At 44.6% G+C, this 13,283-nt stretch overlaps 1 protein-coding gene across 1 annotated transcript in view; it reads left to right on the forward strand.

The window, feature by feature from the left end:
• The first annotated feature begins 2,383 nt into the window (after window positions 1–2,383).
• The window catches only part of SCOC (short coiled-coil protein), a 132,386-nt gene continuing 121,486 nt past the window's right edge, over window positions 2,384–13,283 (forward strand). The window contains exon 1 of the mRNA XM_040331249.1: window positions 2,384–2,407. The gene's annotated coding sequence lies outside the window, so the exon portion shown is untranslated. The remainder of the gene's footprint in view (window positions 2,408–13,283) is intronic.

Below are 13,283 nucleotides of genomic sequence, written 5' to 3' on the forward strand. Positions count from 1 at the left end.
GGGCTCTTGTATAGACCTATGAGGTAGAACTTGCAACTGAAACCTAACACTGAATATGTTCCCTCCTTGAGATTACTATGCTCTTTCACATTAATAATGTAGAATAAATAGACCAAACCAAAAACATAAAAAAAAAAACGTAGTAGCCTCTTCATTATAAAGCTTCAGGAGTCATATTCTCAAATTTGGCAAGCAGCACCAGATACAAGTGTAAACAGTCAATTGCAACTGCACTTATTTAGTGGAGTTTATTGCCTGGACTGTATAAGTTTGGCGTTATAGTGGGGGGGGGGGGGGGGAGTAATTTATAGCACCGCTATTTACCAGTGAAAAAGCAATCCCCTTCAGGCTTTTATATAAAGTGCAAACATTTTTGCAAATGTAGCTGCTATGTGTGCCACTTTCTCTCACCAGCCTCCCCTGCTGCTGTGATCCTGTGAACAACAGGGCTGTATGTTGTGTTCAAAGAGGTATGAAGAACTTCTGGTGATGTGAATTGTGAGGCACAGACCTGCTGCTCTTATCTGTTTGTGCCCACCTTCAAAGAGACAGACCCTGGGACTGAATGCTGGGACTGAGCTTTGTGAAAGACCTGATCGTGAGGACTGAGACTTCTGGGACAACTGATTGCCAAACGTACCAGACCTGATACATTGCATACCGGGAGTGGTAAGCAGAACTACCAAGCTTAACCCCTTGCTACCAACAGTTAATGCCAACTGAGACTACTAAATGTTTTTCTTTCTCAATTCCTGTTTCTCCTCAGTAAGCTTTCCACCATCATCCGAGCGGTGGAAAGTCATTTGAAACAGCTTACTGAACACCTTACTGAGGAGGAACAGGAAGTGAGAAATTTCAGACAAAGAAAACAAAGAAAAAACATTTAGAAGGGAAATCGAAGGAAAAGGTAAGTGAACCAACAATGCACCATCTTAAAGTAACCTATTTAGAACCTTTACAACCCCTTCAAAGGACAGTTACACATGCACCACCTACAGAAGGGCCCCAATGAAAGTTGGCCAACACTGACAATTAGGCACAAGGTACTCTGCAGTCACCTCCAGGGGTAGCCCTATGTTGGAAATGCATACACCCACCCTCTAACGGGCTGTATGCGCTATCGTGTAGGATCGTGTAGAGCTCACTGCGCAGACGCCGTATAGTGCCGACTCGCGTTGTGCGACAGGTCACCTGTTTCACAAGCCGTCAATCATCGAATGGAAGGATAGAGACGCCCAGTCCCGCAGTCATCGGAACCCGGAAACCCTGGACAAAAACAGAATATAAAAGGTATGTACGGAGAAAAAAAAAAAAAAAAACGCCGAAAGTAAATGCCTTTACTATGCTGGCTCTGCTAGATGTAATATTACATTTTTTTTTTTGGGTGAACCCCCGCTTTAACAATGGCAACATTGTTCTAAAAAGTAACATTGATCAGTTTCTAAATCAACTGCTCCCTGTGATCTTGCCTCTTATGTGATAGTTTCACTTTAAAGGGCTTGTAAACCCTTGTTTTAAAAAATAAATAAATAACAAACATGTCATTCTTACCTCCACTGTGCAGTTTGTTTTGCACAGAGTGGCCCCAATTGTCCTCTTATGGAGTCCCCCGGCGGCGCTGGTAGCTCCTCCCCGCAATAGGTGTCCACGTTCCAGGAGCGCTCTCCTTGGTGGACAACAGTGCAGGCGCGCTTCTGAGTTCTGCTTCTGCATGTGTTCCCAGAGAAAGTGGGACTTGGCCCCGCCCTCTGGTGCCTGCATCATTGGATTTGATTGACAGCAGCGGGAGCCAATGGATGTGCTTCTATCAATTTATCCAATCAAGAGCCGAGACAACAGGCAGAGAGCAAGAGTGTCTCCGCCGAGGGAAAGAACGGGCTCAGGTGAGTAAACCGGGGTGGCTGGGGGGCTGGACAGTGTCAGAAGTTTTACAGCCCCTTTAATTCAACTGTCACATCTTTATTATTTTTTTAAATATTTAGTGCTGTCAGAAAGTGAGCATTCTGCTCTTGGAGGTATTAAATAATAAAATAAATATGTATTAAATATTGCTCTGTTGCATCAGTATGAATGAAGTGATGGCAGCGGGACCTATTTAAAATCTGGCAGAGAACAGTTTTATAGCACAATAAGCTGCAAACACTGCAGCATGAGGAAGCCATTAGTATTAAACTTTGTACCTCTGAGAGTGCTCAGATTATATTGCTTAGCAATAGGTGTCCGGCCTATGGGAAGTGGTAGGTTGCTTATTAATGATTTAACTAAAAGTGCCATGTGCGTGCTGTAAAATGACAGGCACCAGCTTGATCTTAATTAGTCAGAGCTGGACAAAATAGGACACAAATGGATCCAACCGAGGAGGCCGAGAGTGAAATTTTCAATGTTTCTTTGGGAGATGAACGTACAGGTAAAAGATCTTTCTGCTTCCTATAACTTAAAAGCTCTGTTTGTTTCTTAAAGCTGAAGAGCAGACAAACAGCTAAATACAATAAGTTGAAATACATACAGTACATACATATACATATATATATATATATATATATATATATATATATACACTGCTCAAAAAAATTAAAGGAACACTTTGAAAACATATCAGATCTCAAAGGGCAAAAATCTCATGCTGAATATCTACACTGATATGGAATGGGTAATGTGTTAGGAATGAAAGGATGGCACATAATTTGATGGAAATTAAAATTATCCACCTACAGAGGGCTGAAGACACCCCAAAAATCTAAGTGAAAAAATTATGCAGCAAGCTAGTCCATTTTGCTGAAATTTCATTGCAACAATTCAAAATGGTCCTCAGTAGTTTGTATAGCCCCCAAGTGCTTGTACGCATGCCTGACAACATCAGGGCATTCTCCTAAAGAGACGATGGATGGTGTCCTGGGGTATTTCCTCCCAGATTTGGACCAGAGCATCACTGAGCTCCTGAACAGACTGAGGTGCATTGAAGTCCTGTTTGCAGCTTGCGAGAAGCCATGTGGGGGACGCGACAAATATGTGGAAGAAGGTGCTCTGGTCAGATGAGACCAAAATTGAACTTTTTGTTGTGGTGGAAAACTAACACTGCACATCACCCTGAACACACCATCCCCACCGTGAAACATGGTGGTGGCAGCATCATGTTGGGGGAATGCTTCTTCAGCAGGAGATTTATGATACTCTGTGGGACATAGCATATTACTGGCTTCCTGAACAGCTAGTTCCACCTGGCACCCCCAATCCACAGTTCTTAGAAAAGTAAATGTATCTGACTCCATAAGCAGCCTTGCCCTCGGTTTTGGGCTTGTAGTCTTTTTAAAAAGCTGGTCTTTAATAATTTCATCATATAATCCAAATATGCAGGGTACTGCTAAGGCTGCTAATGGGCCAGATCCATTTTTCTCAACAGGGGATTGTTCACTGATCCCCTGCTGTGCTAAGCAGAGCTGGTGGATGACAGGTCAGTGTTAGTTCCGCTTATACAGGGTGAACACAGACACAGCCCACTCAGCTCTATGGGTAGTCAAATGTAAACAGACTGGCATTCCGCTTACCCCTGACTGCCCTCTGATCCGATGCAGCCAGATAGATGGAAAGGATCCCCTTCCGTTTGTTTTGGCCGGATCAGATCAGATTAGAGGTGGACGGGTATAAACGGGGCACAAGTCTGCATAAATCTGCCGCTCTATATAGGGTAATGGAAGCACTGATCTGGCCTGCCTAAAAAAAATGGACAGGCGGACAAAATCTGACTGCTGCTGTGAAATGGGCCTAAAAGTTTCAGCTCAGCAGCACAGGGATTTGCATTCTGCCTCACCCTATCATAACCTGATAAAATAAACCCAGGCCATTGTAGCATCTGTAGCTGGTTTAAAATACTGTATCGGGGCTTGTACTTGTACTCTAGTAACTGCTCCCAAAATTAAGAAAGTCTTAGGCCCAGATTCACAAAGCACTTACGCCGACGTAAATCACGTTACGCCAACGTAAGTGCAAATGTGCGCCGGTGTATGTGTGCGCCAGAGTCACAAACCAATATACACCTAAAAACTGGCCACCATACTGTGGTGGATTAGGGAAAAATTCCTATTTCATAAGTCAAGCTTATTCTTTTATTAGAACCACTAAAATGTTTCTCGGTTTATATTCTTTTAATATTTTCATATTGTTTTTTTATACGTATTATGCATATGTATGAAATTATGTATCACAATGGGTGCCTGTTTTCCTTGATAAGATTTGTCAGATATGAAATTAAGTTTTAGAAGTTACCATTTAAATTGGATTACGAAGGGACTATTATCAAGAACAGATGTGTCCAAAAAAGTTCCCTGTCTTTCAACCCCTTCCCCCATTCCATTCCTGGACGCTTCACTCTGGAGAAGCAATTGTGGAATTTCCAAAAAAAAAGCCCTCCCCTCTTGTATGCTTACTGAAAGAACTTTTATGTAACGAGAACTGTTTTGTACTATGAAGAAGCCCTATATCAGGGATATGCAATTAGCGGACCTCCAGCTGTTGCAAAACTACAAGTCCCATCATGCTTCTGACTCTGGTGTCATGCTTGTGGCTGTCAGAGTCTTGCTATGCCTCATGGGAATTGTAGTTCTGCAACAGCCGGAGGTCCGCTAATTCCATATCCCCGCCCTATATGAACTGACCAATGACAGACTCACAGGGGGCGTGTAATAAGAGACTGAATGGGAGTAATCAGTGGGTGTGAAATGTATAGGTTGACCAATGAGAATGCATTTTGTGATCTTGTGCTGATAATAAAACCAACTGCCCAGTTGGCAGCCATTCTCTTTTTGCTGGCTGAACGTTGGAAGGTGAGATGTAGATTCTGTGCCTGGATTGTACATGTCACCTTATATATACTGTATATTAATTTGAGTCTTCTGGCAGAAATGAGTTAGCCCTGAGATTGTATCAGGAAATCAATTAATTAATGAGTCTTCATCAATACGCTGACGTATCTTGCACACGCCGGCGTGGGCGCAAATATGGGCTGGACGCATGTTGCTTCTCCCATTGATTAGGCATTCAAATATGCAAATTAGGGAAATTAGGGCGATTCCCGAACGTGCGTGCGTCCGGGGCATGCTATGCGTGGCGCACTTAAGTTGTACGTCCGGCGCAAAGTTATTCCCCATAAAGGAGGTGCAACCCGGCAACAGACGTGCACAGGTCAGCTGGAGAGCAGCTGCAGCAGCACCGTTACGGACGAGCTGAGCAACCACACTTGCAGGACAACACATCTGTATGCCAACATGCCAGGGGCAGCCATGGTCATAGCACTACTGCGTCCACAGGCACGGAGGAGGGCACAGGAGAGGATATACCGAACGCGCATGAACGTCTTTGGCATGGGGGAATCGGAGGTGTATCGCATTTTCAGATTCAGCCCTGCTGCCATCCTGGAATTAGCCACAGCCCTGCATGATGAAATCACCAGCCAGACAGAACGCTCACATGCAGTGCAGCCACTAGTCAAGGTACTGGCAACACTGCATTTCCTCGCCAGTGGATCTTTCCAACGTACAAGTCGAGTCGTGTCTAGGATGTCACAATCCACCATGAGCAGTTGCGTGCACCAGGTTGTGTCCCCGCAATCCTCACACGCATGTCCCACCACATCATCAAACCCACCCATGAGCACCTGCGGCAGAAGGCAATGCAGGATTTCTACAGAATTGCTGGATTCCCACGCACCGTCTGGGCCATTGATTGTACACATGTGGCACTACGGCCCCCCCGTGCCTTAGAGCACATATACCGCAATCGTAAGCAGTGGCATTCCATCAACGTACAGGTGATAGCCGATGCCCAATGCCTCATATGGCACGTCCGTGCCAAACACCCAGGGGCCAGCCACGACAGCTACATATACTGTCAAAGCAACATCCCAACAGAATTCGAACAGAACGTGTACGGGGACAGCTGGCTGGTTGGTGAGTGACATGGGTGTCAGGCATGACTGTCCGAACCCATGATGCAGACATCACAAGGGGCACATGCACGACTAACATCCTCCTGTCTTTTCCTTTCCAGGTGACTCGGCATATGCACTTGGGCCCCATCTCCTGGCTCCATACCGGAATCCCCAAACCAGAGGCCAGAGAAAATACAATGCTGCACACATACGCACCCGTGCAGTGGTGGAGCGCACATTTGGCATCCTGAAGTCCCGTTTCCGATGCCTGGATAAGTCCGGGGGGGCCCTGTTGTATTCCCCAAACTTTGTGTGCCAGATCATCGGTGCATGTTGCGTGCTGCACAACTACGCCTGAGAAAGGGCCTGGAGATTGACATATGTGATGACCTGACCCCCGATCCACACAGTCCCCCCCTGCCCGAGGCTACCCCGTATGCTGAAGGAACAGCAGTCAGGAGTTGCCTCGTGGAACGCATCTTTGCACGTTTAACACACACATTCATCATGACACACGGACAATGCATGCATGCACACCACTGTGGTCCCTAGCTCACACACACCACATCCTCCTCACATTGGTTTAGCCCAAGTCCACCGTGCAGGACTTGGGAGCAGCAACGCCACGCCAAGGCCCCAATGATGTTGCTGTCCATTCATACCACATTCACATGGTCGTGGGGATAACCTCTCCCCGAAGGAAACAAGGTGACACGCCTTGCTGGCAGGAATGTCACACATTGGTCACACACACATACACACACTCACACACCAGTCACACCGTAGCATCACCGGGCAAACCCTGCCCCTGCAAACTGGTGTCCAGTCACCACTTCTGCACTCCTGACCGTGTGCAGTCTGATGGTGCTGTGACAAAAAATAAAATAAAAATAGGGATCATGCCATTGTCCGACATGGCATGCCCTTACAGGACGACGGCACATGTATCTGTGCACGTCCTCCTGTAAATGAAGTTTGTAAAAAACATCATTTTTAAATGAGCTGTGATTTATTACATACAGATGTGCGTAGTTCAAAATTAATCATTGGAGTTTTTTTATAAACCACCCAATGTTAATGAGGAGGTGGAGACTCAGCTCCTTGCACAGATGGAAAGGGCTGCAAGGGCTGGGACGGTGATAATAATGGGGGATTTTAACTACCCAGAAATTGACTGGATTAATGGCACTTCTGGGACAGTTAAAGGACAAAAATTTAAAAACCTATTGCAGGACAATTTTATGGTGCAGTTTATTGAGGCCCCAACTAGGAATGATGCTCTGTTGGACCTGATAATCTCAAACCATGCAGAGCTTATTACTAATGTTCAGATAAAGGAACACCTGGGTAGCAGTGATCATAACATGATTTCATTTAATGTTAACTATAAGCAAGAAATACATACAGGAAATATTAAAACACTAAATTTTAAGAGAGCAAATTTTCCAAGGATGAGGGCTGCTCTCCAGGACTTGGACTGGGAGGGACTATTGACACAGATGAACACAGAACAGAAATGGGAATTTTTCAAAAAGACTGCGTGGAACCTCACTGCAAAGTATGTTCCCATGGGCAATAAGTTTAAAAGGCTAAAAATAAAACCTATGTGGCTCACGGGCAAAGTTAAAAAAGCTATAAACAATAAGAAAGTAGCTTTTAAAAAATATAAAAATGAAGGAACACTAGTGTTGTTTAAATGTTACAAAGAATATAACAGGATGTGTAAAAAGGAAATCAAGGATGCAAAAATTCAAAATGAACGACAGATTGCAAAAGATAGTAGGACAAACCCCCAAAAATTCTTTAAATATATTAATAGTAAAAAGGTGAAGTCTGAGCATGTAGGCCCCTTACAAAATAATCTAGAGTGGGTGACTGGGGACAAAGAGAAGGCAAATTTATTAAATGCTTTCTTCAGCTCTGTGTATACAATGGAGCATGGGGGAGCTCATGTCCAAAATGGGGGTGGGAGTGACACAGCCCCAAATCCACAATGGCTCAAAAGTGATATGGTCCAGAAATATTTAGACAGAATAAAGGTGGATAAAGCACCTGGACCAGATGGCATCCACCCACGGATCCTAGGTGAGTTGAGCTCTGTCATTTCAAAGCCACTGTATCTAATATTTAGGGACTCATTAATGACAGGAATAGTACCACTGGATTGGCGTAGAGCCAATGTGGTGCCTATATTTAAAAAGGGAACAAAGTCTTTAAGTAACTATAGACCTGTTAGTCTAACTTCTATAGTTGGGAAGATACTGGAACGTTTAATAAAAGACCACATGGATGAGTTCTTGCAGGAAAAAAACTATTTAAGCAGCAGACAACATGGATTCATGAAAGACAGAAGTTGTCAGACAAACCTGATTTCCTTTTATGAAGAGGTAAGTAAAACCCTGGACAGAGGCGTGGCTGTGGACGTGATATATTTGGATTTTGCAAAAGCGTTCGATACAGTTCCGCACACACGGCTCATGTGTAAGGTAAGGTCTACAGGATTGGATATATCAGTTTGTAAATGGATAGAAAACTGGCTGAAAGACAGAATTCAGAGAGTCGTGGTTAATGATTCTTACTCTGAATGGTCCAATGTTATCAGTGGTGTACCCCAAGGTTCAGTGCTGGGACCCTTACTTTTCAATATATTTATAAATGATATTGGGTCTGGGATCAAAAGTAACATTTCTGTCTTTGCAGATGACACCAAGCTATGCAGTGGAATAACGTCCTTGCAGGATGTCTCCAATTTACAAGCCGACCTCAATGCTCTGTCTAATTGGGCGACTGAGTGGCAGATGAGGTTTAATGTTGATAAATGTAAAGTTATGCACTTGGGGGCTAAGAATATGCATGCATCATACATACTAGGGGGAGTACAACTGGGGGGATCTGTAGTGGAGAAGGATCTGGGGGTTTTAGTTGATCATAAGCTCAATAATGGCATGCAATGCCAAGCTGCGGTTTCCAAAGCGAGCAAAGTCCTTTCTTGTATTAAGAGAGGTATGGACTCCAGAGACAGAGATATAATTTTGCCCCTGTACAAATCATTAGTAAGACCTCATCTGGAATATGCAGTTCAGTTTTGGGCACCAGTTCTCAAAAAGGATATCGGAGAACTGGAGAAAGTGCAGAGAAGAGCAACCAAACTAATAAGAGGCATGGAGGAGCTCAGCTATGAGGAAAGATTAGAAGAACTAAATCTATTCACTCTTGAGAAGAGGAGAATTAGGGGGGATATGATCAACATGTACAAATATATAAGAGGTCCATACAGTGTACTTGGTGTTGAGTTATTCACTTTATGGTCAACACTGAGGACAAGGGGGCACTCTTTACGTCTAGAGGAAAAGAGATTTCACCTCCAAATACGGAAAGGTTTTTTCACAGTAAGAGCTGTGAAAATGTGGAACAGACTCCCTCCAGAGGTGGTTCTGGCCAGCTCAGTAGATTGCTTTAAGAAGGGCCTGGATTCTTTCCTAAATGTACATAAAATAACTGAGTACTAAGATTTGTAGGTAAAGTTGATCCAGGGTAAATCCGATTGCCTCTCGGGGGATCAGGAAGGAATTTTTTCCCCTGCTGTAGCAAATTGGATCATGCTCTGCTGGGGGTTTTTTGCCTTCCTCTGGATCAACTGTGGGTATGGAGTTGGGTGTATGGGATTGTATTGTGTTTTTTATTTTGTTTGTTTATTTTTTTGTGGTTGAACTGGATGGACTTGTGTCTTTTTTCAACCTGACTAACTATGTAACTATGTAACTATATTGGTGCTTAAAGTGTTACTAAACCCAGTAATATGAAAATAGTTCATCTGCCCCCCACAGCTTATAAATCTTCTTTTTACATTAAAATACTGCCACTATATACCTTTTTGGCTGATCTGTATACCATGATCATGTGATAAACTGCAGGGTCTGCCCGAGTGCTGAGTGTTCAGGTAGGAGGAGATTTCCACTACAGTCTGTGTCCTCATGCTGTTTTGGGAGGCAGATCATCCATAAGCTAAGATGAGAAATCCCACCCACTGTGTTCTTTTTTAATTACTGGGCATGGAGGAGTAGGGAGGGACTGGGCTGTCATTTAGGATACACGCCCAAAGTGTAATATCAATACAATGTGACCTGAAAAGTTCAGCTCAACAAGGAAATGTTCTCTTCAGCAATAGAGAGATCCTCCTCCTCCCTGCAGGAGGGGTAGGATCTGTGCATACAGGATCAAATAGCCAGATTCACGTATGGCGGCGTAACTTTATGCCGGCGTAGCACATCCCATTTGCATTACGCCAACGTAACATAGTGAGGCAAGTACTGTATTCACAAAGCACTTGCCTCCTAAGTTACGTTCGCGTAGCGCAAATGACCCGGCGTAACCCCGCCTAATTCAAATTAGGCAGGTAGTGGGCGTGCTACATGTAAAGTAGCCTTGACCCCATGTAAATGAGGGCCGTTTGTAGGGCGCATGCGCCCGCATGCTCAGAATCACGTCGGAAATACTCAATGCTTTCGACGTGAACGTCACCTACGCCCAGCCCCATTCACGTACGGCTTACACAAACGACGTAAAGTTCGACGGCACTTCCGACGTCCATACCTTGCATGAGCTGCGCCATCTTTTTGGTGGTTTATCTTTACGCCTGAAAAACGCCTTACGTAAACGGCGTAGCTTACTGCGACGGGCGTACGTACGTTCGTGAATAGGCGTATATTGCTCATTTACATATTCTAGGCGTAAATCCACATACACGCCCCTAGCGGCCAGCGTAAATATGCAGCTAAGATACGACGGCGTAGGAGACTTACGCCGGTCGTATCTTAGCAACAGTGAAGCGTATCTCAGTTTGAGAATACGCTTAAAGATACGATGGCGCTGATTCGGACTTACGACGGCGTATCTACTGGTACGCCGTCGTAAGTCTTACTGAATCCGGCTAAATGAGTATTTTTTCACAATAGAGAGGATTAACCCCTTAAGTTCCACCGTGAATATAACACGCATGCTATTCTGCAAATACAGACAGATTTTACTGTTGTGGAGTTAGTAACAAGTGAAAGCATCAAAATGAGAAATAACAATAAAAATAATAAATGTAATGCATGGGGCGTCCCCTTAGTCTGTCTGTAATGTGGTACATCTGTATCATGTACAGAGCCTGCTGTACATGTAGAAATGTTAATTGTGCCTAAGCAGTACTAAAAAAAATCTACCTTTTGTCAGGAATTCTTTCAGAAATATTGCACCGCACTTCTGGTGTGTGGGTGTGCCCTGCCTCGCAGCTGTATCCCGGCAATATGGGATCTAAGATACTGCTGATTGTGACAGACAATCTCAGGGAGATTTGGAGTGGGATTTGGGGATGTTATTACTGTGCTGCTCACTGTTCTCCTTACTGGAGCCACTGACACGAGGAAGCAGAGCCCTGGCTCTACCAAGATGGCCACCTCATCACAGATGCTCAGTGTATGGAGGGCACATTTAAAAAGCAGACCCACGTGAACATGTGTAGAATGACATCAGCAATTTTGTATTGTCATTTATCAAACATTACGCTGTATAGATGCTTGCAGGAAGCTCTTCCGTGGGCGGTTCTTGGTCCAGCTGACTTGGAAAGACCATGGAACAGACACATAATACACTGGTAGGGGTTATTTCTGCCAAGTGGTTTTGGCCTTTCTTGAATAGTTTGTGAAAATTAAAAAACGAACTCTGGGACTCAGCTCAGTAATGAACAAAGCCTCTTTTTCATATACTATAGTTCATCAGCACTAGGTTATGGACTAGGGTGACCACGTGTCCCGGATTGCCCGGGACAATCCTGCATTTTGCAGGTCTGTCCCGGGCACCTTCATTCCAGGACAATACAGTGTCCCGGAATGAAACTGACACAGCCACCCCCCGGGCCAATCTGGTGCACCCAAAAAAGGCTGCCACATCACCGCTTTAGTCACTGAGAGTACTTGTCCTGGCCAGGAATGCCTGGAGGAGCACAATCCCGCCCCCTGTTTGTGAGTGGAGAAATCATTAATCCCGCCTCTTGTGTCCAATCATTGTGCAATGATTCATTACAGCACAAGCTGATTTTTGGGAAGGGGAGTGGTCCCTGAATTGTAGTTTGGGAATGTGGTCACCCTATTTTGGACTTGTAGTCCTTGTCAGGTGCTGTCTGAGCAGAGTAAGATCTGGCCTGGTCTGCTGGGCCTATGCTTCTCACTGACAACACTAAGGCCGGTTATTGATGGTTAGAATCTCTACAGGTTATCAGGAACTGGCCGAGATTCGATCCTTTTTTGTACCTGTTTAATATATATTTTAGCAATACATGTCAGCAGGGCTTTTTTTCAACGCAGGGGGAATGCAGTTCCGGCACCTCCAGCTCTGAATGTATGTAATGTAAGGGGTGCTGGGGTGTACTGGAGGGTCTATTAATGCTGGCTGCTGAGGGATCTATTGTTGCTGGGGAGTTCTTTTGTTGCTGGGGAAGTCAGTTGTTGCTGGTAGAGGATCTATTGTTGTTGGAGGGCTCTTATGCTACTGGGAGACAATCGTTGCTGGGAGACATCAACTGTTGAAGAAGGGGTCTATTGTTGTTAGCTACAGGTGATCTTTTTTACTTCCTATCATATACAAATTACTTAGTACCACAACTTGATACTTGGTTCTGAATCCATTACTGAGAGGTGGGTAGGGGGTGGAATCAAGGAATGGTTCTCATAGATGGATAGGGAGTGGAACCAAGGAATGGTTCACATAGGTGGATAGGGAGTGGAACCAAGGAATGGTGCTCATAGGTGGGTAGGGAGTGGAACCAAAGAATGGTGCTCAGAGGTGGGTAGGGGGTGGAACCAAGGAATGGTGCTCGGAGGTTGGTAGGGAGTGGAACCAAGTAATGGTTCGCCCATAGGCGATTCAGTTCGCAAGTGTTGCGCTATATAAGTTTTTCACTGACTCACTCACTCACTCAATGGTGCTTGTAGGTGCGTGGGGAGTGGAATCAAAGAATGGTGCTCGGAGGTAGGTGGGGGGTGGAACCAACGAATGGTGCTCAGAGGTAAGTAGAGGGTTGGAACCAAGGTATGGTGCTCGGAGGTGGGTAGGGGGTGCACACAACAGGTGACACGGAAGTAGGGAGTTCTTGCACCTATTTTCTGAGAAAAAAAGCCCTGCATGTCAGTGATTAAGGGCACCACTTATTGCATCTCCTTTAGGTGGTCTACTACAATTGCTTTTTCTCAGATAAATAATTTCCCCATGGATAAAGTTTTACAGTAATTGTGAATTCAGCAGCAAAAGTTTTATTGTCTGACCAACTTAGATTAATTTCCTTTCTTCCTTTCATGTGCATTCTGACTATTCAAATAAA

This window comes from Rana temporaria, chromosome 1, assembly GCF_905171775.1.
Source record: "Rana temporaria chromosome 1, aRanTem1.1, whole genome shotgun sequence".
NCBI lineage: Eukaryota > Metazoa > Chordata > Amphibia > Anura > Ranidae > Rana > Rana temporaria.